Source organism: Globicephala melas, chromosome 16, assembly GCF_963455315.2.
Source record: "Globicephala melas chromosome 16, mGloMel1.2, whole genome shotgun sequence".
NCBI lineage: Eukaryota > Metazoa > Chordata > Mammalia > Artiodactyla > Delphinidae > Globicephala > Globicephala melas.
In genome coordinates, this window is record NC_083329.1 from 42,651,768 (window position 1) to 42,678,168 (window position 26,401).

General features: G+C 34.9%; 1 long non-coding RNA gene and 1 pseudogene across 2 annotated transcripts in view; both read left to right on the plus strand.

Moving 5' to 3' along the window:
- The window catches only part of LOC115845798 (uncharacterized), a 428,126-nt gene that overhangs the window by 229,826 nt on the left and 171,899 nt on the right, over nucleotides 1–26,401 (plus strand). For both annotated transcript variants that reach the window (XR_009559390.1, XR_004036650.2), the window contains exon 4: nucleotides 25,000–25,091. This is a non-coding gene — a long non-coding RNA (uncharacterized lncRNA). The remainder of the gene's footprint in view (nucleotides 1–24,999; nucleotides 25,092–26,401) is intronic.
- On the plus strand, nucleotides 22,948–23,199 carry LOC115845797 (small ribosomal subunit protein eS27-like; annotated as a pseudogene).

Sequence of the window (26,401 nt, forward strand, 5' to 3'; positions counted from 1 at the left end):
ACTTATTCAAGCTGAATCTCTGCATTATAATAGTATTGCCTCTTTCTGTAATCTTTCACAACTCAGTCTTCTACATGCTTAAACATTTGAGTTCCTTTAATCCTAGCCTACCTTCTGTCAATGCAAAATTTCTTAATGTGAAAGACAGCATCTGAGGCCTGACCTTGCTAGAGCTTGGATGCAGGATAATGACCTTCATGACACGTACAAATGCCACTGCACATCCTGACAGCCGTCTCTGATGGTCGGAGCAATCTAATTTATGTACTGCTCTAATCTGAAGTTTACTTCTGTCTAATTGATTCATAACATATATTTCTTGAAGGGAATCTGTGGCATTTATTCAGAAACTACCCTTCTGTACATTCATTATATTGTACAGCATTTTCTTAAAGTAAATGTTTGAAAGTTTTGCATCCATCTCAATTTTTCAAAATAAAATTAAGGCTAAAAAAAGCATGGTCAACTTGGTATGCTATGTTTGAGTGGTGTATGCCTACTTCTAAGGGATCATGGGAGCCATAGGAGTTGTAAATTATTAGCAAAGCTAGAGGATGAGTGAGGACTGCTGTTCAGAAACAAACAGGAGTGAAGTAGGATCAAAGGAGTAGAGTGTTTACCGGGGTTCACCTGCACGTCTAACACCCAAAACATTATTACTTCTTAATTCTACAGCCTTTTCCATTAGCTATTATTGTTAGTACATTCTTCCAATTGCACCTGACACTAAAAGTGTATGTCAAAACATCCACCCACCTCAGTGGATAGCTGCATAGTTCACCAGAGCCATTTCATTTCATAACTCTACCAGGCCTTACCTTAATTTCCATATCTTTAAAAATATTGAGAAAGATAGAAAATACTAATTTTCTTTCTAAAGGCTATTTCAATCTCATAATACCAGAAGAAATATACAGTACAGTATTACACAGGTTACCAAAGCTCTCAGAGGTTCTGAATGTACACTAACTAGACAACAGCATTGACTGAGGCACTGCCTATGCAGGAGCACTTTGGTAAATGCTGAGAAGAGCTACCATGAAATCAAAGTGGCCTATATTGTTCCCTGTGATCTGACAACCTAGACAGAGGTTGAATCAAGTTTGTCCCTATAGCCTGTACTAATAACTGAAATCCATGCATTTCAGAATCATCCCCACCAAAACAACTATATACTTGCTTGACAACATCTAGGATTTTAGTACCAAAATGAATATGTAGGGCTTCCCTGGTGGAGCAGTGGTTGAGAGTCCGCCTGCCGATGCGGGGGACACGGGTTGGTGCCCCGGTCCGGGAAGACCCCACATGCCGCGCACGGGCTGCTGGGCCTACGCGTCTGGAGCCTGTGCTCCGCAACGGGAGAGGCCGCAGCGGTGAGAGGCCCGTGTACCGCAAAAAAAAAAAAAAAAAGAATATGTAAAATCATTGTTTGAGAACCAAGGTAAAGTGCTTTTCCAAAGCCAGAAATCTAGCTCATAAAATGAATAGGTCATAGAAGCTGATATGTCCTTGTGGGGAGTATAGCATGCTATTTAAGAATGCAAACTTTTAAAATGGACAAACATGGGTTCAAATTCTAGTTCTGCTACTCAGTGTGTGGCCTTTGACATTGTGCTTAATTCTATAAGTCTAGTTTTTGTCTCCTGTAAAACAGGTTAATAACACAACCACCTGATAAAAAATAATTTGTAAGATATCAGTGAGATGATTCATGTAGTGTAGAACCCTCAGGTAAGCTCTTGGTACATCATTATCATTAAATAGATGTCAACTATCACAATGGCCTCCTAGTAATGTTTTGACTTCCAGGTCAAAGTTTTTTCCACTTAATCACAACTACCTTTTACAGGCTTGAACTTTTCCAAGCAGCAATAGTTGATAAATACAAGAAAACACTGCAACTTTCCTACTAGACTGCACCACATTTTATATACTAAATTGACTTTATAACTTGGTGCTCCTTGCTTCAAACATTATATCTCAAGGTCTCCCCAAATATTATAATCAATTCAGTCAATTCAGTCAATTATTAAGTTGGGAATGCTTTAGTTAAATGTAATTCAGTTAAATGTAATTCAAAGAACTATATGGGTAGATATTTTCAATATTGACCCAGATAACCTGTTTTCATTACTCAATATTTCATGATTTGAATATATTTAGTTACTTTTATTTATGGACTTCAATATCCATCAATTACATATCTCACCAAGATACTGACATTCTTACATGAAATTGAATATCAATGATGGAAAAGAGAATTCTAGCAAATGAGTTTGGTTTGGTTTTCCTAACTGTTAACTTCAGACTATGGAAAATCTGAACTGGTTCCTCTGCTCCACAGGAATGGTTTTGGTGTAAACGTTGAAAGTAAGAGTGTATTTAGTCAAAAGGGGGAAGGCAGAAAGAAGAGACATTTTTCACAAAATGATATTAAGTTTTTGTAGCTGCTGTGCTCTACAACTCTTCAAGAGTAATCTATCCTTAAACACCCCTCACCTCCTTTTAATGATATTGCCACAAGTTTGGGAAAGAATTTTCATGGATAAAAAATGAATGTTACTTTTTTTTTAATTGAAGTATAGTTGCAGCACAATATTATATGTTACAGGTGTACAGTATAGTGATTCACTATTTTTAAAGGTTGGACTCCATTTACAGCTATTATAAAATATTGGCTATATTCCCCATGTTGTACAGTATATCCTTGTAGCTTATTTTATACTTAATAGTTTGTACCTCTTACTCCCCTACTTCTGCCCCCTTCCCTCTCCCCACTGGTAACCACTAGTTTGTTCTCTGTATCTGTGAGTCTGCTTCTTTTTTGTTTTATTCACTAGCTTGTCATATTTTTTCAATTCCACATATGCCATATCATATAGTATTTGTCTTTCTCTGTGTGACCTACTTCACTTAGCATAATGCCCTCCAAGTCCATCTATGTTGCTGCAAATGGCAAAATTTTGTTCTTTCTTATGGTTGAGTAGTATTCCATTGTGTATATATATACCACATTTTCTTTATCCATTCATCTGTTGATGGACACTTACATTGCTTCCATGCTTAGCAATTGTAAATAATTCTGCTATGAACATTGGGGTGCATGTATATTTTCAAATTAGTGTTTTTGTCTTTTTGGATATATAACTTTTCATTCATTACAGATTGGATGAACTTTGAGAGAGCTACTGTAGTAGATTTCTTTAGTGAAAGAAAAAGCAATACAATTAATGATTTTGAGAATTGCATGTAAATACCTAATGCTGACTATAATTAGAAAGATGACTTTTCTAGAACTGGAATGAAGATTTGTAATAGTTTGCAACTAACCAATACATACGTATATACATACACAGATAAATAAATATTTTCTCAATTATATGAGCATTTATGGATGAAATTATTTTCATTTACAGAAATTCTCAAATAATTACTTCTGCTTTTCATTCCACTCTACAACAATTTTGCTTGAAAAATATGGGAGAACAACTTCTTTGAAAAAACTTACATAAGTAAAATATATTAATGAAGATTTTAAAAGACTCAAGAATTACATTTCTGCTCTGTCCACTAACAAATAATAAAATGCATGGGACTATCATTTATCAGTATATTCTTTGAAAAATTACTGTTGCACTGCTAATAATAAACTTGATTTTGCCCATATGTGTTTTTATTTTTTATCTTCAATAAAAGAGAAAAAAAATAACTCCTTACATCTCTTCCTTTGCCATGCTGTCCCAGCTGATATAGAAAATATTTTCTTGTTTAGCCTCCAAAATAAATAGTTCTCCATATTAAATAATGAAACCTAGAATGCAAAGTAGAAAGTATTATAAATGTGTCAAGGTCTTACAAGCAAAGATATTGTGGCATAACATAGTCCCAATCATAACAGCACATAAAGTTGATGTATAAACACTATCATATTTTGAGGGAGAAACATTTCAAGGCATTTGTGTAGTACGTATTCTGCACCTAAAAATGAAAGCTGTGTGATTGTTTTCATTAACCTTTCATTCTTATAGAAGGGCAAAATCGATAAGTTTATTCAGCCAACTGAAAGGCAATATTAAGCAATTTCAGTTTGGATTTCATTTCCATACCTTCTTTTTTTGTCTCCCACAAATTCTAATAAAAATATGATCTGCCTAAATAGAAAACCTCGGATTGTAACTTTTCAAAGACATCGAGTGAATTCCTATTTACAGCTGGATAATTATCTACCTAAATATTTTGATTCCTTCAAATTATAAGGCTGTGTTTAGGACAGCAGGTTACTAAAATGTCCTTAAGCTAGAAATGTGTGTTCTGTTTTTAAACACTACAGTGTTGACCTGAATGTTATAACCATTTTCAGTCCAATTTTATGCCTATTAGAAGTCACTGACATAGAAACAATTTTTGTCCTCTTGGTTTACTGGTTTTATTACTGGCCTTTTCCAAAGATATGGAGTGAAATCATTCTATCAATTATCATACAGTAGGTAGTAATTCAGTTCAGGTGAGTTTTTTATGAACATGTCAAAGTTCTTTTTATAAAGAGTAACATATTTCCTCCTGGCATTTCTACATTTAAACAAAATTTTATTATGATCTTTGTCTATTTTCCAAGTGGGAAAACCAAACTGAGTGCGTTCAAGTTATTCCATACCAAAAAGTCATCTTGATATAAATAATATTTTTTAAGCAGTTCAAACAATCAAGCAGTACAGGTTTTAAAACAAGAAATACCACTTGTCAGCCCTTCCTTCCATATTTATAGCTCCATCTCAGAGACAAGTACTTGCAACTATTGATATTTTCTTTTCTCATGGTTACTTTTCAAACATTAAATAATGTGATTATTCTTCTCTTTCTTTTAACAATCTCAGTTGACTCCTATTATGAAATATGAGGATTTAGCTCATTATACTTCACTTTATTTCCTTCTTCCTTTTTGCTAACTTGAATTTCCTAACCTGAGAGATATAGATATTTTTAGTTCCACTATTGAAAACATTGGTAAAGTGGGATAATAAACTTAAAAGTTGGTTTATTTTGCTAAGACCTTTAAACATTATGTCTCTGATATTTTTATGCAACATAAAAGTATCTCTGTTCTTTCCTGTCAAGGCTCCTTCCCACTTTGACCTCCTCACTTGTCAATTATACCTTTCTTATCATGCTGTCAATAATGATATACATTTTCTTTTGTACACATGACTGTCATGTTAATGTACCTTCTGTTTGTTGGTTTTCAACTTTTAGAATCAATCAACCAGTCATGCGACTGTGTACTTTTTCTTCTTTCTTCATTAGCTTGCCTGGAGTATATTCTCAAGTTACTTCCTCAGAAAGTATATATGGATGATTAGTTTTCTGATTCCTTGTATGTCCTTAATTGTATATTTACATTTGATTGATAATTTGTCTGTATATATAAATTTAGTTTTAAGATTAAGTTTCCTTCAATTAAATATTGCAGATATAATACTCATTGCAGTCTAAATATCCTATGTTGGTAATTCCAATCTTTTTGAGTGTCATTTCTTTCTAGATTTTGTTTTAGGATTTTTTTTTTTCCTTTGGTATTTGAAAATCTTAATCATAGTGAGTGTAGGTGTGATTTTTATATTATCTAGATCTAAAAATGTATGACTCTTTTTTAGGTTTTGTAAATATCCTTGGTTATTTCTCTGGCTTTTCTTACCTCCCTTTTTTCTCCTGTTTTTTCTTCCTGGAAATGTTATTAGTATAATTGTAATTATTCGTATTTTAAACTATTTGTTATTTTGATCTGTGTTCTCAGAAATGTCTTGTCTTTATCTTAATTCATCTAATTTAAAAACTTAAAATTATGTTTAAATAAATTTTCACACCCATTTTTCTTTTTTGCGGTGTGTGGGCCTCTCACTGTTGTGACCTCTCCCGTTGCGGAGCACAGGCTCCGGACGCGCAGGCTCAGCGGCCATGGCTCATGGGCCCAACCGCTCTGTGGCATGTGGGATCTTCCCGGACCGGGGCACGAACCCATGTCCCCTGCATCAGCAGGCGGACTCTCAACCACCGCGCCACCAGAGAAGCCCTTCACACCCATTTTGTGTTTTATTTTTTATTTCATAACTTACTATCCTCTATTACAGATATAACAGCTCAAATTCCTCTAATCCTAAAAATTATGCTTTTGTTTTGTTTATTTCTCCTGTGCCTTATAACTTATGTTTCTTCCAGAGCAGTTTGTTTACTTTAACTTTCTTTTTTATGTGGTTGAGTTTCTTTTTACCTGAGTGTATTAAATTGCTTTCATGTTCAAAAGGTAGATTTACCCAGCAAACTTGCATGTGATTCCTTCACTGTGGTATATACAGTTCCTTTTTTCAGAAGGTCTTTCCCCTGAATGCAAAACTAAATGGCTCCTCTATCCACATGAGATAACTTTGTTGTAAAGGAGGCTTACTTTATTGTTGGGGGCAGGGAACCAATGGGAAGGATGTACCTTATTTTCTCTGATACAACATAAAAAGTACTTTATTTTGTGATGGCAACACTCACCATTCTTTAGTTCTCCCAAGGCAGTTATTTTCATTTCTTTATACATTGTTTTATTTTGAGGTAAATTCCAGTATGCAAGCAGAAAGGGAGAATTGGAATAAAGGGCTGACTAGCACAGCTGTTCTGGAGACAGACCTTCGACTACCTCTGTTTTAAACTACATCTCTTTTCTTCCACCCTTTAAAACAGCTGCTCTAAGAATGAACTATCTATATCTTTCCCTGGGAAAACAGTCTCTCATGAAACATCCTTATGCATGCTTTCAGCTGTTCCATCCATCAACATGCTTTCATAAGCTTTCTGTTTTCCAGGATTCTCACTGACATATTTTTCCACTCTTGACTCCCTTCTATTTTTCCATACTGATATATGTTTTATCATTTATTTCCATTTTTTAAACATTTTGTTTAGACCTTAAGTGCATATGCTTATTTTACAACCTAAAGCAAAAACATAAATATATATTATACCCAATTTTTATGAGCTAGTGTGGGCCCATTTCTCTGTGTAAATGAGACAGATACCCGACTCTAACGAGGGTAAGGCTAGTCTTGATATATATAGATAGCCAATGAATACCGTGTTTCAGGTAGCACTACAAACTAAACTGATCATCATAGTTTACTTATTTGTTCATTCATTCAATAAATATTATTGCCAGACACTACTGTATATATATATATATATATATATATATATATATATATATATATATATATATATATATAGTGTTGGGCACTGTTCAAAGTATTAAAGCTAAAGCAATGAAGAAAACAGACAAATTAAAAGGTACTTTAATATTTTTATTCAGGTGACTTCAAGTTAACATACTTTAAGTATCAGAATACTTTGAAATTGTTGAAATGGAGTGTAGCAAAATTAGAAAGAGATTATTTGACATTGTTTTCATCTATATAAAACATGTATTTGGAGGAGTGAACTATAGGGCAGGTTTTATCTATATATCTACATCTATATCTAAACCTATATCTAAAGCAATATTATTATATAATGGATATAAATTATATAAGACTGCTCATGAAATACAGCATTTAATGATGGGCTTCCTCTTTGTCACTCTAGATGGAGTCAAATTTTTTTTTTTAACACCTATGCAGCAGAAAAGGACCTTCTAAAAATGCAAGGCTTACATTAACCATAATAAACTTTTCTCCTTAAGGCTACTTTGATAAACTAATCCAGACTCTGATCCTCCTTAAGAAATCTATTAATTCTCAGACTAACTTAACTGTTCTACGTTAGAGAGACGGTAAATATATCAAGTAAATAAAGGAGATCTTGACTTTGAAGTGAGATAGCCTTGGGTGCATATCTTCTGTCTTCTATTTGCCAGTTATGTAAACTTAGACAACTTCCATAACTTTTCTAAACTTGAATTCATCTACAAAATTAGATTTTAAAGTATTTACTTCCTATGCTTGAAGAGAGAATTGAATGATATCATGAAAAGCAAAACCAGGCCATTCTAAATGCTCAATAAATGCTATTTATTAGTACTTTTCTTTTGTTATTACATCTCTTCCACCTAATTTTTCCACAGAATATTCTGGTTTCATCTGTAAGTTGCAACTGTATTTGTTACGTTAAAAATTGTATTTTAGTTTCCAACATTCTTTAGTTTACTGTAAGTATTTAATTTCAAAACCTCATTCTGCTGAAGTCTGCCACACATTGAGAGATTTCCCATACTAGTCTGAATGTTCATAAACAGGATTTGCCTAGCTTGTCTCCTCCTCAGCTAGAGGGAAATACCCACAGTTCTTAATTTGCAAATGATTAAGCTGATTCCACCTGGGAATATTTCATAGATACAATGTGTTTAGTGCTCATGATGTTCTTAAGTCAGCCAAAGAAGGTCTTCCTAATCCCGTATTGTATTTGAAATTTTCAGAGGCCACTTTAGGTAAGGGCACTCTACTTCCTTCTTTTGTGGCAGATGTAGAATAACAAAAATTCTGTGTCACTCATCATACAATTGTAAGAAGTTGTCGAGAGGAAGAGAAAGTGTATCACTAAGAATAGACTAGATTATGTTGTAATAATATACAAGTTCCAGAATCTCTTTAACTTGTAAAACAAATGTTTTCCTCTTGCACATATGACAAGTCTATTGTAGGTTAGGAATGACCCAACTTCACATAATATTTACTCTAGGACCTAGGCTTCCCCACACTATTGGTCATGATGGCAGAAAGAAACAGGAAATAGGACCTCATGCTGGCTCTTAAAGCTTTTGTCCAGAATAGACACATGCCAATTCCATCCATATTTCATTGGTCAAAGCAAGGCACATGGTCAAGCCTAATATCAAAGGGAAAATGAATACTTGTGAGTAATAATACTGTCTACTACAATGAATATAATAGGAATGATATCATAGAGATATATATTTCTTCATTGCATACTTTCTATGTACTATATGCATTACTTCATTTCATCCTTATATTAATCCTGGGAGGACAAGCATTTGTCATTATCCCCACTTTATATACTTAAGAATTTAATTGAAAAGAACTTGGAGTCTGACAAGATGGTGGAATAGGAAGCACCAACAATCCATCTTCCCACCTAGACAACAACTACACTGGCAGAACTGTCTGAAGTAACTATTTTGGGACTCTGGGGTCTTTTGAAGACTTGCAACTTCCAGGGGAAATCTTGGGTGGTGAATTTCAGTTAATTTCAGTCAATTTCAGCTCTTAGTTTATTAATGGATAACATTCCCACCACCTAGCCTAATAGCAGGCAGCTGTGCATGTATTCCTGGAGAAGCTTGCATGAAGCTTGCAGGAAGCAGGGTGGGAAATAAGGACCCTGTCCTACAAATACTGGGGATCTGTGTTCTGAACACTGATTGCTCCTTCTCACCGTGGAGTTGCAGTCACAGAAGTGGGCAGCCTTTATTGCACTACCCACCCTTCATTGTTTCGAACACTTCCCTTTGACTGAAGTGATTTCTGGGGGATTTAGGGGCTGGTGTGCTTCCCTTCTTACTTTATTTTTCCTTTTTTCCTCTTTTGGAAGTATTAGGACATTCAAAAGCAACTGAATATATGGCGTAAATTACAGAGTCACTATAAATGCTGAGGGAAAGGCACAGGCTCAGAAAGGACCTAAGAAAACCTTAGGTTTACACCTCAGCACAGAGACAACCTGCATCAATCAAAAATAAAACAAAATAAATAAAACCCAACAAACTCTCGGAAAGGAGGATAATCTGACTTCCAGGGTTATTACATTATTCAATTCACATGTCCAGTTTTCAAGAAAAATCACAAAGCATGCAAAAAACCCCAAGGAAATATGAACCAATCATAGTAAAAAATAAACCAATAGAAACTGTCCCTGAAGAAGACTAGACAACAAATCTGCTAGACAAAGACTTTAAAACAGCATCCTAAAGATATTCAAATAACTAAGGAAGAAGTGGGAAAGTCATGAAAATGATGTATGAACAAAATGGAAATATCAATAAAGAGACTGAAAACCTAAAAAAACAAACAAACAAACAAACAATTATAGGGCTGAAAAAGTACAATAACAGAAATAAAAAATACACTATAGGGATTCAAAGGCAGTTTTGAGCAGACAGAAGAAAGAATCAATAAATTTAATAAAGCAAAACTGAAATTATCTTCTGAGAAACAGAAAGAAAAATGACTGAAGGAAAGTGAATAAAACCTGAGGTACCTATGGAATACCATCAACCAGACCAACATATGTATTGTGGGACTCCCACAAGGACAAGAGAAAGAGAAAGAGGCAGAGAGATTATTTGAAGAGACAATGGCCAAAATCTTTCCAAATTTGGTGAAAGATGTGACTATAAATATCCAAGTAGCTCAATGAACAACAAGTAGATGAACTCAAAGGGACCCACATTAAGATACCATAAAATGGAAGCATTTTAAAACAAAGACAAAGAGAATCCTGAAAGCAGAAAGAGAATAGTGACTCATCATGTACAAGGATCACCAGTAGCTTTCTCATCAGAAACTTTGGAGGCCAGAAGTCAGTGAGGTGATATTCAAGGTGCTAAAAGAAAAAAAAAAAAAAAGTCAACTAAGACTCCTATATCCAACAAAACTGTCTTTCAAATATAAGGAAGAAATTAAAACAGTCCCAGTTAAACAATAACTGAGGGAGTTTATTATCATTAGACATGCCTTGCAAGAAGCCCTAAATGAAGTTTTACAGTTTAAAATGAAAGGACACTAGACAGTAACTCAAAGCTGTATGAAGGAATAAAGATCTTGTGAAGGTAAATACATATGCAGTTATAAAAGCTAGTATTAAAACAATGATCTGTGGCACCACTTTTTGTTTTTACACAATTTAACATACTAATACTTTAAAAAAAAAATATTAGACTAAAATCTAGTATTAGTGTAACTTTGGTTTGTAACTCTACATATTGTTTTCTATAGAATTTAAAAGATTAGTGCACTAAAATTTTTCTGGTTTATGTTTTTGGACATACAATGTAATTTTTCGACATCAGTAACTGAAAGGAGTGAAGATTGGTTCAAGATGGCAGAGTAGAAGGACATGTGCTCACTCCCTCTTGCGAGAACACCAGAATCACAACTAACTGCTGAACAGTCATTGACAGGGAGACACTGGAACTTGCCAAAAAAAATACCCCGCATCCAAAGACAAAGGAGAAGCCACAGTGAGATGGTAGGAGGGGCACAATCACAATAAAATCAAATCACATAACTGCTGGGTAGGTGACTCACAAACTGGAGAACAATTATACCACAGAAGTCCACCACTGGAGTGAAGATTCTGAGCCCCATATCAGCCTTCCCAATCCACTGGCAATGGGAGGAGGAATTCCCAGAGAATCAGGCTTTGAAGGCAAAACTTGATTTGATTGCAGGACTTCAACAGGACTGGGGGAAACATAGACTCCACTCTTGGAGGGCACACACAAAGTAGTGTGTGCATCAGGACCCAGGGGCAAGGAGCACTGACCCCATAGGAGACTGAACCAGACCTATCTGCTTGACTTGGAGGGTCTCCCGCAGAAGCAGAGGGGGCAGCTGTGCATCACCATGGGGAAAAGGACACTGGCAGCAGTTCTGGGAAATACTCCTTGGCGTGAGCCCTCATGGAGTCCACCATTAGCCCCAGCAAAGAGCCTCTAAGCTCCAGTGCTGGATTGCCTCAGGCCAAACAACCACAGGGAGGGAACTCACCCCCACTCATCAGCAGATAAGTGGATTAAAGCTCTGCCCACCAAGGCAACACCCAGCTTTACACACCACCAGTCCCACCCCTCAGGAAGCTTGCACAAGCATCTTAGATAGCCTCATCCACCAGAGGGCAGACAGTAGAAGCAAGAAGAACTACAGTCCTGCAGCCTGTGGAAAGAAAACCATATTCACATTCTTTCAAATGCTTGAAAGACAGACAAAATGAAAAGGCAGGGGACTATATACCAGATGAAAGAACAAGATAAAAGCCCAGAAAAAAAACTAAATGAAGTGGAGATAGGCAACCTTCGAGAAAAAGAATTCAGAATAATGATAGTGAAGATGATCCAGGACCTTGGAAAAAGAATGAAGGCAAAGACGAGAAGTTGCAAGAAATGTTTAACAAAGACCTAGAAGAATTAAAGAACAAACAGAGATGAACAATGCAATAACTGAAATGAAAAATACACTAGAAGGAATCAATAGCAGAATAACTGAGACAGAAGAACAGATAAGGGACCTGGAAGAAAGAATGGTGGAAATCACTGCCACGGAACAGAATATAGAAAAAAGAATGAAAAGAAATGAAGAGAGCCTAAGAGACCTATGGGACAATATTAAATGCACCAGCATTTGCAATATAGGGGTCCCAGAAGGAGAAGAGAGAGAGAAAGGACCCGAGAAAATATTTGAAGAGATTATAGTTGAAAACCTCCCTAACATGGTAAAGGAAATAGCCACCCAAGTCCAGGAAGCGCAGAGAGTCCCAGGCAGGATAAACCCAAGGAGAAACACGCCGAGACACATAGTAATCAAATTGACAAGAATTAAAGACAAAGAAAAATTATTAAAAGCAACAAGGGAAAAATGGCAAATAACATACAAGGGAACTCCCATAAGGTTAACTGCCAATTTCTCAGCAGAAACTCTACAAGCCAGAAGGGAGTGGCATGATATATTTAAAATGATAAAAAGGAAGAACCTACAACCAAGATTACGCTACCCAGCAAGGTTCTCATTCAGATTTGATGGAGAAATCAAAAGCTTTACAAAAAAGCAAAAGCTAAGAGAATTCAGCACCACCAAACCAGCTCTACAACAAATGCTAAAGAAACTTCTCTAAGTGGGAAATACAAGAGAAGAAAAAGACCTACAAAAACAAAACCATAACAATTAAGAAAATGGTAATAGGAATATACTTATCGATAATTACCTTAAATGTAAATGGATTAAATGCTCCAACCAAAAGACATAGACTGACTGAATGGATACAAAAACAAGACCCATATATATGCTGTCTACAAGAGACCCACTTCAGACCTAGGGACACATACAGACTGAAAGTGAGGGGATGGAAAAAGATATTCCATGCAAATGGAAATCAAAAGAAAGCTGGAGTAGCAATACTCATATCAGATAAAACAGACTTTAAAGAATGTTACAAGAGACAAGGAAGGACACTACATAATGATCAAGGGATCAATCCAAGAAGAAGATATAACAATTGTAAATATTTATGCACCCAACTTAGGAGCACCTCAATACATAAGGCTACTGCTAACAGCTATAAAAGAGGAAATCGACAGTAACACAATAATAGTGGGGGATTATACACCTCACTTACACCAATGGACAGATCATCTGGGCAGAAAACTAATAAGGAAACACAAACTTTAAATAACACAATAGACCAGAAAGATTTAATTGATATTTATAGGACATTCCATCCCAAAACAGCAGATTACACTTTCTTCTCAAGTGCACATGGAACAGTCTCCAGGACAGATCACATCGTGGGTCACAAATCAAGCCTCAGTAAATTTAAGAAAACATATCAAGCATCTTTTCTGACCACAACACTATGAGATTAGAAATGACTTACAGGGAAAAAAAGTAAAAAACAAACACATGGAGGCTAAACAATACATTAATAAATAACCAAGAGATCACTGAAGAAATCAAAGAGGAAATAAAAAAATACCTAGAGACAAATGACAACAAAAACATTATGATCCAAAACCTATGGGATGCAGCAAAAGCAGTTCTAAGAGGGAATTTTATGGCTATACAATCCTACCTCAAGAAACAAGCAAAATCTCAAATAATCTAAGCTTACACCTAAAGGAAATAGAGAAAGAAGAGCAAACAAAACCCAAATTTAGTAGAAGGAAAGAAAGCATAAAGATCAGAGCAGAAATAAATGAAATAGAAACAAAGAAAACAATAGCAAAGATCAATAAAACTAAAAGCTGGTTCTCTGAGAAAAACAAAATTGATAAACTTTTAGCCAGTCTCATCAAGAAAGAGAGGGAGAGGACTCAAATCAATAAAATTAGAAATGAAAATGGAGAAGTTACAATGGATACCACAGAAATACAAAGCATCCTAAGAGACTACTACAAGCAACTCTATGCCAATGAAATGGACAACCTGGAAGAAATGGAAAAATTATTAGTAAGGTATAGCTTTCCAAGACTGAACCAGGAAGATATAGAAAATATGAACAGACAAATCACAAGTAATGAATTTGAAACAGTGATTAAAAAGTTTCCAGCAAACAAGTCCAGGGCAAGATAGTTTCACAGGTGAATTCTATCAAACATTTAGAGAAGAGCTAATACCCATCCTTCTCAAACTCTTCCAGAAAATTGCAGAGGAAGGAATACTCCCAAACTCAATCTATGAGGCCACCATCACCCTGATACCAAAACCAGACAAAGATACTACAAAAAAATAAAATTAGAGACCAATATCACTGATGAATTTAGATGCAAAAATCCTCAACAAAATACTAGAAAACAGAATCCAACAACACATTAAAAGGATCATACACCATGATCAAGTGGGATTTATCTCAGGGATGCAAGGATTCTTCAGTATATGCAAATCAATCAATGTGATATACCATATTAACAAATTGAAGAAGAAAAATCATATGATCATCTCAACAGATGCAGTAAAAGCTTTTGACAAAATTCAACATCCATTTATGATAAACACTCTCCAGAAAGTGGGCATAGTGGGAACCTACCTCTAATAATAAAGGCCCTATACAACAAACCCACAGAAAACATCATTCTCAATGGTGAAAAACTGAAAGCGTTTCCTCTAAGATCAGGAACAAGACAAGGATGTTCACTCTCACCACTGTTATTTAACATAGTTTTAGAAGTCCTAGCCAAGGCAATCAGAGAAGAAAAAGAAATACAAATTGGAAAAGAAGAAGTAACACTGTCACTCTTTATGGATGACATGATATTATACGTAGAGAATCCTTAAGATGCTACCAGAAAACTACTAGAGCTAATCAACGAATTTCATAAAGTTTCAGGATACAAAATTAGTACACAGATATCTCTTGCATTCCTATACCCTAACAACAAGAAAGAGAAATTAAGGAAACAATCCCATTCACCATTGCAACAAAAAGAATAAAATACCTAAGAATAAACCTACCTCAGGATGTAAAAGACCTTTACTCAGAAAAGTATAAGACACTGATGAAAGAAATCAAAGATGACACAAAGATATGGAGAGATATACCATATTCTTGGATTGGAAGAGTCAATATTGTGAAAATGAATATACTACCCAAAACAATCTACAGATTCAATGCAATGCCTATCAAATTACCAGTGGCATTTTTTTTACTGAACTAGAACAAAAAATATTAAAATTTGTATGGAAACACAAAAGATCCCGAATAGCCAAAGCAATCTTGAGGGAAAAAAATGTAGCTGGAGGAATCAGTCTCCCTGACTTCAGACTATACTACAAAGCTACAGTAATCAAGACAATATGGTACTGACACAAAAACAGAAATATAGATCAATGGAACAGGATAGAAAGCCCAGAGATAAACCCATGCACCTATGGTCAACTAATCTATGACAAAGGGGGCAAAGATATACAATGGAGAAAAGACAGACTTTTCAATAAGTGGTACTGGGAAAACTGGACAGCTACATTGTAACAGAATGAAATTAGAACACTCCCTAACTCGATACAAAAAAATAAACTCAAAATGGATTAAAAACCTAAATGTAAGACTGGACGCTATAAAACTCTTAGAGGAAAACATAGGAAGAACACTCTTTGATATAAATTACAGCAAGATCTTTTTTGACCCACCTCCTAAAGTAATGGAAATAAAAACAAAAATAAACGAATGGGACCTAGTGAAACTTAAAAGCTTTTGCACAACAAAGATACTATAAACAAGATGAAAAGACAACCCTCAGAATGGGAGAAAATATTTGCAAACAAATCAATGGGCAAAGGATTAATCTCCAAAGTATATAAACAGCTCATGCAGCTCAATATCAAAAAAAAACAAATAACACAATCCAAAAATGGGCAGAAGACATAAATAGACATTTCTCCAAAGAAGACATACAAATGGCCAAGATGATGTTGAAAAGCTGCTCAACGTCACTAATTATTAAAGAAATGCAAATCAAAACTACAATGAGGTATCACCTCACACCAGTTAGAATGGGCATCATCAGAAAATCTACAAACAACAAATGCTGGAGAGCATGTGGAGAAAAGGAAACACTTTTGCACTGTTGGTGGGAACATAAATTGATACAGCTATGTTCTCACTATGGAGAACAGTATGGAGGTTCCTTATAAAACTAAAAATAGAATTACCATATGACCCAGCAATCCCACTACTGGGCATATACCCACAGAAAACTATAATTCAAAAAGACACATGCACCCCACTCTTCATTGCAGCACTGTTTACAATAGCCAGGTCATGAAAGCAACCTGAATGCCCATCGTCAGACAAATGGATAAAGAAGATGTATATACAATGGAATATTAGTCACCCATAAAAAGGAACAAAATTGGGTGATTTGTAGAGATGAGGATGGACCTAGGACTGTCGTACAGAGTGAAGTAAGTCAGAAAGAGAAAAACAAATATTTTATATTAGCACATATATGTGGAATCTAGAAAAATCATACAGATGGACTGGTTTGCAATGCAGAAATAGAGACACAGATGTAGAAAACAAACATATGGACCCCAAGGGGGAAAGTGGGGGATGGGGGTGGTGGTGGTCGTGGGATGAATTGGGAGATTGGGATTGACATATATACTCTAATATGTATAAAATAAATAACTAATGAGAACCTGCTGTATAAAAAAAATTCAAAAAAAATATATAAAGTACATTCACAGCAAAAAAAAGAAAAGAAAACTGAAAGGAGTGGGTTCATATCTGTAAATGAGCAGAGGTTTTGTATGTTACCGAGGTTAAGTTATAATAAATTCAAATTAGTGTGTTAGCTTTAGTATATTAAATGTACTCTCCATGGCAACCATAAAGAAAATAGCTACAGAATATGCACATAAGGAAATGAGAAATGAACTAAAATATTTCACGATAAAAATTAACTAGGGACTTCCCTGGTGGCGCAGTGGTTAAGAATCCGCTTACCAATGCAGGGGACATGGGTTTGATCCCTGGTCCAGGAAGATTCCACATGCCGAGGAGCAAGTAAGCCCGTACGCCACAACTACTGAGCCTGCGCTTTAGAGCCTGCGAGCCACAACTACTGTGCTCACGCGCCACAACTACTGAAGCCCACACGCCCCAGGGCCTGCGTGCTGCAACTACTGAAGCCCGCACGCCTGGAGCCTGTGCTCCACAATAAGAGAAGCCACCACAATAAGAACCCCGCACATTGCAACGAAGAGTAGACCCTGCTTGGCACAACTAGAAAAAGCCTGCACAGCAACTAAGACCCATGCAGCCAAAAAAAATGTCAACTAAATACAAAGAGACAGAAATTAGGGATAAGAAAGCTGGAAGACATATAGAAAACAAACAGCAAGATAGCAGAAGTAAGTCCTGTAAGAGGCTCACTTTAGATCCAAAGACATAGCTTGGATATGACACCAAAGACACAGGTAGGTAACAAAAGGACAAATAGACAAATTGATCTTTATGAAAATTAAAACTGGTGTACCAACAGAGTGAAAAGTCAGCCTACTGAATGGGAGAGACTATTTATAAATCATATATATGGTAAGGGATTAATATCCAGGATATATAGAGAACTCCTGAAACTCAACAACAACAAAAACAACCTGATTCATAAATGGGCAAAAAAACTTGAATAGACATTTCTCCAAATAAGATATATTAATAGCCAATAAACACATGAAAAGATGTTCAGCATCAATAATCATTAAGGAAGTGCAAATCAGAACCACAATGAAAAACCACTCACACTCATTAGGATGGCTGTTGCAAAGAATAAATAAAAACAAGTGTTGGTGAGGATGTGGAGGGATTGAGGCAATTGTGCACTGTTGGTGGGAATATAAAATGGTACAGGTGTTGTAAAATACAGTATGGCAGTTATTCAAAAAATTAAAAATAGAATTAAGATATGATCCAGCAATCTCACTTCTGGATGAGTACCCTAAAGGATTGAAAGCAGGGTCTTAAACATCAAATATGATCACTACATCAAGAGATATTTGTGTACCCACGTTCATAGCAGCATTCATAGCTAAAACATGGAAAGCAACCCAGTGTCCACTGACATGAATGAATAAGCAAAATGTGGTATAAACATACAATAGAATATAATTCAACCTTAAAAAGAAGGAAAGTCTGACATGCTACAATATGCTCAAACCTTGAGGACATCATGCTAAGGGAAATAAGCCAATCAAAAAGACAAAATCTGTATTATTCCACTTATATGAAGTACCAAGAGTAGTCAAAGTCATAGAGATAGAAAATGGAATGGTGGTTGGCAGGTCTTGGGGCAGAGTGAATGGGGAGTTATTGTTCCTGGGTACAGAGTTTCAGTTTTGCAAGATGAAGAGTTCTACAGATGGATGGTGGTTTTAATTATTACAGCTTTTATTTTTACTTTTAATAATCCCAGCCATTTAACTTAATTAATCTCCATTTAACATAACTAAGTAGGCACAAAATTTAAAGAGTGATATGAACTTGCTTTTTGTAACTTTATTCATTTGTTTCTTTTTGTTTATTTTGGGAGCTAGATACCAAAGATTCTGGTTAATAGTTAAAGAAAAAAACTCTAAATTATCAACCATACCTTCTTGAACAGAAATTCAGCATTTCAGAAACTCAGAATCCGAGAGGTGCTATCTGGTCATATCTGAGTGTAATTCATGATATAATTAGCATCAGAGTGTTCAAAAGAAATCCTTTTCAAAATAGTCATTAGCCAGGGCCCTCATAAATCACTTACTTCTAAGACAGTTTTAAATGAATCCAAACTTTTGAAAGGGTTTTAGATTTTAGATCTCTAGAAGTTAGATACCACAAATGGTATTAGAAATCTATGCCAGCATTTCTCACAAATTACCCTCCAATGACGTGAACTTTAATGTAATTGGGGATATGGCCCTATCATATTCCTCTCAGGGAAATTCAAGCCCCATTGTAAAAATATAACTCATTAGGAACCATAAGTATTTAACATTATCATTATCCTATGTTCATTTTGATCCCAGACACCAGTTCTGAATTCCAAAATGGTGCTTATCTCAATCTAATAACTGCTAAGGGGCACAAAGCCAGTGAGATGCCTCTATTTTCAAAGAGTAGTCTGACAAAATTACCTCTATTAGTAAAATTGATGTTGCTTATGCAGAATCCACAAATTATTACTTGATGAGGCTTAAAAGTTGATTTCACCATATTTGAGAGAAACAGGTTGAAAGCAGGAAGAACTTTTTTCCCATTTAATGAGTTTTAGATTTTTAAAAAATACTTCTATTTTTAAATTTTTAGGAATAGAGTTCAGCCAATTAAATAAATATACTTATTGCATATTTGAAGAATTAGAACTATCTAGTGATATTTACCAAGTAGACTGCTAAATATGTGGAACTCTCTATAATAAATGTAGTTCTTCTAGCCTGATACAACACAATAGTCTCAGATACATGCAATGAATATAGATTACTATCCTTTGAAAATTTATATTTCTTATTTTGAAAGCTTATTTTTAAAGAACCTATAAGAGAGCTTAGTTTAAATATTCTGTAAATGTTATTTTATTTTTTTAAGTATTTATATGTTATTTTAATTAAATTTAATTTTAATATTTTATATATTTATTTTTAGTATTGATTTTATTTACAAACTTTTTTTAAGTTTATGCAATTGCAAACAACTATCCAGTCCCTGCCCTTAAGATGAACTCTAAGTACAATAGAATTGAAGAAACTAAGCTTAGAGGGTCAAGGGTGACTTCCTGGAAGCGTTCATGTCAAAAACAAGGGAACAGCAAATGCGAAGTTCTGGAAGCCAGAGAATTGATACATAAACAAAGAAGAAAAACCTGGCAGCAGTTTAGTACTTCCAGGTACTGAAAAAAGAGGAGAAATTAATGAGGGTTTGCCTGTGATATCCACCCTATGTACCTAATATGTAACATGCAAGCAGAACAACATTGCAAAATCACCAAGAACACTCAGTGCAGAGCTTGTAGAAGGGCTTCAACATAAATTAGTTTCCACCTCCCACCAAATACAACAAAGACAGGTTAAAATAAAACTAACTGCATTTTTAGTGGTGAGGAAGAAGGGAGGTGGCATTTAGTGGTGTGGTAGTGAGTAGGAAACATGGCATAGCATAATAATAGTAATAATAATAATAATAGTTCATGCAGCTTACTATGTGCCTGGTACTGTTCTAAGGACTTTAAAAGAACCATTTAAAATTCATGAAAAAGCCCTATGAGGTAATGTTATCATTCTCAGTTTCCAGATGAAGAAACAGGTGAGAAATTTTAAATAACTTGCCTACGGTTGCATAGCTGAGCCAGAATTTGAAAGCTTAAATTTAAACAGCCCATTTTTTGCATCTGAACTCTACCATTCACCCACTGTGTGGTCCTGGGTAAGTAACTAACTTCACTAACATCTCTCACATTAAAAATAGGGACATAATGAGGCAATTGTGAATATTGAATTTTAAAAAATCATAAAGTTCATGAAATATTATATATCCCCAATAAAATGTTAGTTTTCCTTCCTCTTCCTACAGCCCTCATGGCTCTTATCCATTTATTCAATGGTCATGTACTGACTGCCTATGAAAATATAATACTTAGCCAAAGACTTGGAAAAACACCTCAGACTGTTAACAGTCATTATCACTGAGATGAAGAATGAAAGTAGGCTGGTGTGAGATTTAACTCCTGTATACCAGTGCCAAGCCCATTAATTGGGCCTTATCCCTTTGGGAAAAAGCAGGAAGTATTAGGGAAAGTTCCCAAAACCACCACCCAGTAAGAATGAGCTCTATCATCTCCAGGACCTGAAATTATCACCAAATAGAATAGATGAGGCAGTTTGCAGGTACCAAGCATCCAGTTTACCCTAGTTCCTTTAGGTGACCTAGCCAAGTCATACAACAGGTACCAAAGACATGCAACAGGTCTGAGGTACCTTAAAAATTCTCCATTCCTCAGGCTCAATAAACTGGCTTTTATTATAACCTAAAAGCCATCTTTGTACTTTACTTTTGTTCTTTTTCTCAAACCCTTACTGTACTCCCTCTAGATATTCCACCCAGCTGGGGTCATTCTGACTTTGTCCTATTTACTGTTTATTTCCATTTCCTCTAGTATTTTTCATTTCAACTTCAATAATATGTGGTAAGGCTCTATAAAATTGATAAACAGGAGCATCTCAAAAATTTTAATAGTTTATAACCTGCTGTCATCTTGATGATCACAGCAATTTCAGTACACAACTTTAAATGCTACCTTTCATCCACCAGTGATTTCTCCACTATTTACAAAGCTACCAAACAGAATGTAATGTATATGAGAATATATATTTCACCACCTACCTTTGTTACATGTATTTTAACATGATACTCTGTTTTTTTTTTTTTCTTTTTTCTTTTTTTTTTGCGTTATGCGGGCCTCTCACTGTTGTGACCTCTCCCGTTGCGGAGCACAGGCTCCGGACGCACAGGCTCAGTGGCCATGGCTCACGGGCCCAGCCACTCCGCGGCATGTGGGATCTTCCCAGACCGGGGCACGAACCCGTGTCCCCTGCATCGGCAGGCGGACTCTCAACCACTGCGCCACCAGGGAAGCCCTGATACTCTGTTTTTAATTCTGGATGTTATTTTTAAATTTTCTATTTCTTTTTTGTTGTTAAAGAAGAAAGTCCAAGAGAGAATTTTGATATGTACCCATTTGAAAACCATAGATTTATATAAAAAGCTTGACATAAATGAAGAAAGATGGGCAAAAGGAGTATGTAATTTAGGAGAGAGAAGGTAGTTCCCAAATTTTACACTCTTTGGAGGACTTCATATCAAACATCAAACAATCTCTCATTGGTTTATGGTTATTATGTATAAAGAATTCTGGTAAGCCTTTAACTTAAATATTCTCACCTAATCCTACATTATAATGTAAAAACTGTTATAACTTCAATTTTATAGATAGAAAAAAAAAGGCAAAGATTAAGAAATGTTCCCAAGTCCACACAGCTAGTAAGTATTGGAATCATTGTAAATGCAGGTTTCTCTGACTCTAGGTACTGAACTTTCAAATATTCTGTAAAATCACCATATTTGACAACATGGCAAATGACAAAATAGTAATAATAATAATAATTTGGAGTGAGAAAATCTTTGTTTAAGTCTAAGATTTCACACTTATTAGCTGAATATTCATCGAGTCCAAGCAGAGTCTCAGGATACTTCCATCCTGTGGTCACACCAACACCTGGCTCTCAAGTTCACTCTATTATTTGTTTCCATTCCACCCAGACAAATGAACATAGAATCATGGAAAGAAATTTTTAACTGTGTGCATAACTCACTGACTAGAACTCAGTCACATGACCATTCCTAATTTCACTGGAGTCTTAAAAATGTAGTGGAGCTATGTTTCCAGGAAGAAAAGTTAGCAGGTTTGACATCAGCTAGTAGTCTCCTCCATAAAGTGTATATGTAAAGCCCCATTATTTGATTAATTAGTAGTAATTGCAACTGCTAATTTAAGCCTTTGATGCCCTTGAAAATTAATAAAATAAAAGTATACTTCAAAGGAAAAAAAATAAAGTAATATGTGTGATTCAGAATATTAACATTTGTGGAGCTAACCAACGTTGAAACAAAGAGGCATTTCAACCTTTCACTTGGTGATGACCTACCTAGGAGAACATGCCTCTTGAAAAGAATTTTCTTCATCCCTCTCCAGAAGAGAAGAGGAAACACAAGAAGAAGTACCTGGTGCAGAACCCCAATCCCTACTTCATGGATGTGAAATATCCAGGATGCTATAAAATCACCACCATCTTTAGCCATACACAAACAGTAGTTTTGTATGTTGGCTGCTCTACTGTCCTCTGCTAGCCCACAGGAGGAAAAGCAAGGCTTACAGAAGGATGCTCCTTCCAAGGGAAGCAGCACTAAAAGCACTTTGAATCAAGATGAACAGGAAACCATCCCAATAACCACATTTTGGATTAAAAAATAAAACAGGCATTTCAATATACAAAAATGAAAAGTGAACTACCTTGAGTAGACAGCAACAAGGCATCTCTCCAAAGAAAAATGTCTTTATTTGACTAAGCTAAGGTTAAATAACCTTCACTAGAGAGAATCCCAAAGCAGGAGAGTGTGCTACATAAAAATGTTTGTTTGTTCTTTTCTTACACAATATCACTTTGCATTCCAAATACTCCAGCTAATCTCATTAAAGGTTGGTGAGGGGAAGGGAGTAAAGAGAGAATTTAATTCAGCATGTAATTATTGTTGAGTGGAAGACCATTTTTTTCAATAAATGAGTAAACTGTGAATAATGTTTCACATACTAATTGAAAAACTTCAAGTGAATCAATATTAAAAAATACCCAATTGCTATGTATACCCATATGCCTACTGCAGACACAAATTGAGCATTTTCTGACTTCCTGAGAAATTATCTATCTATATCAAAATATGTATCTATAGATTCATATCCATAAAATATGTGTGCATATCTACAAATTCTCAAAATATTCTGAAAATATTTATGAAACTCAATATCAACAAAAAAAGAATCACATTTAATAGATGAAAGACAAATATGGGCTGAATTGAGGTACCCTCAAAAGCCAGAATTAGATTTTACTCTAAAATCTAAACTAATAAAATGTGTATCGAAAATACAGGATTAGCCATAAATGAGAGTAAAACAAGATATTGTGAATAAGTGAGTAATGGACTAGTTTGGTAAAGTTCAGCACTTTAATTCCTATGATATAAGGATTCACTGCTTGCTATGCAGAAAACTGGTTTATGTTCTTCACGTGAGAAAAATTAAAATGGTAGAAAAGTGACCAATCATGAGAGTGGGGGGTGGGAAGAGTGTGTTGATTCTGCTCATTTAGCATGGTTCAAGATTCAAAGTGGATGGAGTTCTGGCCAATCCAACATTAGCAATCTGATTGCACAGGTTAGGCTTTACCTGAAAGATACTTAAATCAGCTAATTGATTCCTTGTTCTCCACTTAAACTTCTTAAGAAGGTTTCTTCCAATGTATTTTCCCTACAGAAAGAGAATATGCTAGAGAAGCTGAATTAAACATTCTGATTCACTTGACAGATTAATTTCTCTGTGTAAATGAACAATGACATTTTCATTCATACATATCAGTGGTTTATACCCATCAGTTGCTGTGAATATGAGTCTGTGCACAGAGACAGCTTTCCTCTTAAATTGCAAACAAACTGATCCTGGGAGACTGTTATCCATTCCTTGAACTGTGATGAATCCACCAAAGCAAATGCTACTGGGTTTCTGAGCAGCCAGTCCCTCTTCCCCATGTGACATAACCTTGTTCTGGTGTACTTGTTTCTTGGAAAAGTTTTAATTGCTAATTTTTGTTTTGCTAATTGTCTAATTTACTTTAACGGCAACATTTAATTCTAGAATATTGTGAGATTGTTTAATTTATGGGTCATTAAGTTCTAGATGTTTTTTCCCTTTTTTTCTTGCTTCTTGTTTAAGGACACGAACATATAAAAGAAGATGAAGTACACATGAATGATTACTAAGTGAAATCTGTATATTTTTTATCTTACTGAAAGATTAGAGAGGTTGACTAATACTATTATATATGTACTTTAAGGGCTATTATTAATTTTCAATTATAGTACTTTTATATTTGCTCCCAATGTTATTTGCAATTTTTTGATCGTCAGAGTTGTTAATTAGCATATGTTTTATAGCATCATGGATCCTGATTCCAGAAGTATCAGGAGCTCTTTCAAGAAATTAGATGATCCATCACCACTGCCTTCATCCAAACAGACTATTTAAGGTAAATCACCTTTTCCATTTATTAGCTGTGAAACTTCTGGTAATCATTTTAAGTTTTCTGTCTTCAGTATGAGTAAGCAAGGCATTTGTAGGACTAAATATAGTACATAAGGTAAAACTATGCCAAAAATTTTTTGAAAGTGATTTTTGTATGCAAATGATAAATTTATTGCTAATGAGAGACATCAGATTTTTATAACCTTCCTAAACTAAATAACTGTCATGAGGTGATTATAATTATATGCATAAACCATAATTATTCATTGTATGATGTTGAGTCAACAGCAAATTTTCACATGTTTATGAAACATATTAATATTATGTGTATATTATCAATCAAATCAGTCTTAAATTTTAACTACATCTTCAATTTTTCCAAGATTAAATAAAAACTGTTTACAGGATAAATGTGACATGAAAATTTTGCTTTTTATATTCTCATGCTAAAACTTAAAATAATGTTAGTTCTTTAACACATTTCCAGAATGGCATTAACCTGATATTTTTCAAGATTAAATTTTATTAAAGAAACTTATGCATGTCCTAGTTTAGGATAAGCTTAAATGCTAAAATAAATCTCCCTAAGTTTAATGTTCTAAAAATAATTTAAGTTACTATCCTAGAGGACTACTAATAATTTTATGGTATTCATAAAAAAGAAAATACACTCTAAGTAAGTACAAAAAATGCCTGGAATTGTAGAACTAGTGCAAAATTCTTAACTTCAACTAATTATATTTTACTCTTGAAACTCAATAATACTCCATACAGGCTGAAGTCATTGATTTTCTGAGTTTACTTGCATAATATTTAGTTCTAAACTTAAATGTTAGACTTCATAAAATACAAGAAAATGGGCATTTATAGATGAAACATATTTTTAAAAGATAGAGCTTATAAATTCATAAAATCTCAAGGATAGGAGAAACATTATCACATTTTATATAGCATTTTTCAAAAGTTGAGCATAAAAGCTACAACACAAAAGTCCCCAAAGAGAAAATCATACAGGTCATAGTAGCAAATAACAAATGAATAAATCTAGAAATTTATAGCAAATAGTTAAGGAAAAAAATCACTTTAGTCTGAAAATATATTCCCAGGTAAACATTTTGTCAAAAATTGTTTTGCAAAGCTACAAACCTCATATTTACACAGTTACAAACTGTGAAAATCTTTTGTCAAAACTTATGACAAAAGCTACTAGAGCTGTAATTAAAGATAAAGCCTTGGGCTTCCCTGGTGGCGCAGTGGTTGAGAGTCCGCCTGCCGATGCCGGGGACACGGGTCGGTGCCCCGGTCCGGGAAGAT